Genomic DNA, 4,052 nt, shown 5'->3' on the forward strand with positions numbered 1-4,052 from the left:
TGCCCAAGAATGGTGCCACACACAAGGAGAGCTGACACAACAAGAGGACACAACAAAAAGAATCACAGATTCCTGGTGCCACTGATAAGGATAGAAGCAGTTACAGAAGAACACACAGCAAATGGACACAGAGAGAAGACAACAGGGGGAAGGGGAGAAAAATAAATTAAAAATAAATCTTTGAAAAAAAAGAGAAGTATAAATAGAAAAGGACTACGTGAGGTTTTAATTCTTCTTCCTTGATATGTTTAGCTAATGCTATAACAGGTACTTATATATTTATACCTTAGGATAGATAGATGATATAGATAGATAGAAAGACAGATACATATGTATATACATAATACACACATACATACATAATAAATAAAGATGCAGGCAGAGTTTTCCTTTCTATATGATTTTATTTTTTAAAGTCAGGGGAAAGCACAAACACAACCCCCACCAACACAAATTATACAGTTGAGGTTCCCCCATGTGAGAAAATTGCAGGGATCAAGAGATCCCCAGGGCAATGGGTAAGTCCTACCCTTGAAAAACCACATTTGTGATCATGGTATCTCCCCAGCCAGGTAATTGTGTAGACCGAGTTTGAAGAATCAGTCCTTAAATGACTATGTTATCTTTATATAGCTTCTCCATTCCAAAACTACCTCACAAAAACCTTGCAAGCCAGTATCAGTCAATATAAAATTGTATGTTTTTTTTACTAGAAACATACCTTTTAAATTTTATTTCAAATTTTTCAGTCTCTGAGAAAAAAGACTCTTATAAATAAAGAAATGTGAGCACAGACTTATTTTTTGGACCTATGGCACGTAATCTTTGGGTCATACAAATCAGTAAATACAGAAAGTTTTATTCCTATTTTATAGATAAAGAATTTCATACACTGTGGGAAAAGTGACTTATTCTGATCAACATAGCCAATGGGGAAGTCAGGACAAGATTCTGTAAGAAACATCTCACAGTGCCCAGAAACCAAGGGTGGCAGGGAGGAAGGAGGTGGACAATAGTTAAATATATAATTTAAAGATAGAAAAAGGCATAAGGATGAAGCTACGCAAATATTTTCTTCCATTCTAAGGGATGTCATTTCACTTTTATCCATGATTTTGCTGGATATCACTTCCTTTCTACACACACTGAACTATCCTTTTTATAATAGAGCAATACAAAATGACAACCACATCTGTGCATAATAAAAATATTAGGAAAATATAAAAGCAAATAAAAGTAAGTTTAAAGATGTTCTACCATGCATCAATCAGCTTTTCAAAAATTTCAGAAAAACTAATCAAATGCAAATTGACAAAGAGCATTCTCTTACAACACCAAGGTTCCAATCAAAGAAAGATAATATTTTAGATTTGGAAACAACTACAGTATGCATCTATTTCAGTCCTTCAAAATTTCTTAGATCACAGAACACACATTGAAATCATAATATATTTATGGAACATGTGGAGCCTTGTGCATGCTCAAAAATCTAAAACAAAACAAAACAAAAACATAAGTGGACACTTCTCTGAGAAGATGTCAAAGTAAGAAGAGCCAAGACTCAGTCCTTCCACCAAAACAGCTACTAAACAGACAGAAACTGTCAGAAACACTGTTCTGGGGCTCTGGGGGCCAGAAGAACACTCTACGTATCCACGGAAGAGTGAAAAGAAAAGGCTGATAAATTACGGTAAAGAACAGAGAATAGCTCTCACTGTCCATCCCCCACTGTCATGGCAGTCTACCTTGGGGTCCAGTCCCTGGCTAACTCACTGGTAATAGAAAGGAACATAACAAGTCTTTTCTCCAAGAACAGGTGTGGATACAGCTGATCATTGAACATAGCATTTGATTAGTGAATTTGGATAGCTGAGTCCTGGCTCTGAGCTGAAATTTCAACACTGTCATGGACAGGGGATGGAGGTGATACAGAATTAAAGATGTGGGGTCTCCACAGGGCTGTGGAGAAGAGTTAGCTAAAAAGGAGCATCTACTGAGCAGACCAAGTAGGTAGAGCTTTTGAGACCCATCAAAAAGACCTTTGTGCTTCAGGGGCAATCATCGGACATTGTAAATCCTCACAGGGCCCACTGGATGGAATGGGGGAGCGTATGGGCCATGATGTGGACCATTGACCATGAGGTGCAGAGGTGCCCAAAGATGTACTTACCAAATGCAAAGGATGTGTCATGATGATGGGAACGAGTGTTGCTGGGAGGGGAGAGGTGGGGTGGGGGGGTGGGGTTGAATGGGACCTCATATATATTTTTTTAATGTAATATTATTACAAAGTCAATAAAAAAAAAAAAGACCTTTGATGTCCTTCCTGATCCCCTCCCCAAGGCACTTCAAAGCTGATCTGTACTCCCTTCATGGGCCCTCATTCTTGTTTTGTCTGGGAAATACTGGCTTGGGAAAGTTCTTTCCAGTGTGACATTCTCCCAGAAATTGCTCTCCAAGCAAAAGCAGCTAGAAACAAAGAAAAGAGTGTGAAAAAAAACTATAGTGGAAAAAAAATCAAAATTCTGGGAGAAGGAATAGAGGAAAAGAAGTTTTCTTGGGGAGGTGGAACTATGGACAAAAAAATACAATCTTAAAAATTGTGCCCTATATCCAGAGCAAGAATCAGATGAAGAATAGCTGAAGAAATCTGATCAGATTAACACAGGCAATTCTAAAGGTCTAGAATAAGTTGAACTGAGCATTAACAAAAAGCCAATCAACAATAAAACCCTAGGCAAGGGAGAGAAATGGTGATAGTTAGACTAATGTGTCAACTCAGCTAGGTAACCATGCACAGCTTTTTGGTCAAGCAAGCACTCAGCTAATTGTAATACAAGGGCATTTATGAAATACTAAAGGGTGTTCTGCAGGCTGCAAAGAAAAGTCAAGAGACAGTGGCAAATTAAAAACATTGCACAGCATGATCAAGTGGGATATATCCAGTTAATAGGATGGTTCAACAAAAGTAAATCAATTAAGGAAGTACACCACATTAACAAAATGAAGGGGAAAAACCTTCTCATCTCCAGTGACTCAAAAAAGGCATTTGACAAAAACTAGCATCCTTTCTGATAAAACAACACTTCAAAAGAGGATTAGAAAGAAACTTCCTCAATGTGACACAAGACATATATGAACAACCCACAGCTAGCACCATACTTAATGGTGAAAGTCTGAAAGCTTTCCCTCTAAGATCTGAAACAAGTAAAGAATTCACACTGTCACCACTGGAACCAACATTATGCTATAAGTATTAGGCAATTAGGCAAGAAAAGGTAATAAAGTTCATCCAAATTGGAAAGAAAGAAGTAAAATTTCACTATTTGCAGATGACATGATCTTATATACAGAAAGTCCCCCAAAATTTACAGCATAGCTACTAGAGCTAATAAACCAGTTCAGCAAAGTGGTAGGTTACAAGATAAACATGCAAAAATCAGTAGTGTTTCTGTACACTAATAATGAACAAGCTGAGCAAGAAATCAAGAAAAAATGCATTTATGATAGGAACTAGAAGAATCAAATACCTAGGAATAAATTTCACCAAGAATGTAAAGAAGATGTATGCAGAAAACACAAAAATTGCACACACACAAAAAAATCAAAGAATACCTAAGTAAAAGGAAGTACATTCTATGTTCATGGATTCAAAGACTAAATATAATTAAGATGTCATTTATACCCAAATTGATTTACAGATTCAATGAACTCTCAATAAAAATTATAGTAGCCTACTTTGTAAAAATGGAAAAGCCAATTAACAAATTTATTTGGAAGGGTAAGGAGCCTTGAAAAAAGGAACAAAGATGGAGGACCCACACTTCTTGACTTTAAAGCATAGCAAAGCTACATCTCTTATAAACACCCTCAAAATAGTAGGGTCCTGGAATAAGGATAGAAACATTGACCAATGGAATTGAATTGAGAGTTCAGAAATAGACCATCACATCTATGACCAATTGATTTTTGACAAGATTGCTATCTCACTCGACTGGAAAAGAATAGTATTTTTAATGAAAGTATTGTGAGAACTGGATATCCATATGCAA

At 36.6% G+C, this 4,052-nt stretch overlaps 1 non-coding gene across 1 annotated transcript; it reads right to left on the bottom strand.

Moving 5' to 3' along the window:
• Positions 1-417: 417 nt before the first annotated feature.
• LOC111765684 (U1 spliceosomal RNA) lies at positions 418-580 on the bottom strand. The gene has a single exon (XR_002797964.1). It is a non-coding gene; the product is annotated as a U1 spliceosomal RNA (small nuclear RNA).
• Positions 581-4,052: the final 3,472 nt, after the last annotated feature.

The sequence above is a fragment of the Dasypus novemcinctus genome, chromosome 1 (genome assembly GCF_030445035.2).
Source record: "Dasypus novemcinctus isolate mDasNov1 chromosome 1, mDasNov1.1.hap2, whole genome shotgun sequence".
In the NCBI taxonomy this organism is placed as follows: Eukaryota; Metazoa; Chordata; class Mammalia; order Cingulata; family Dasypodidae; genus Dasypus; species Dasypus novemcinctus.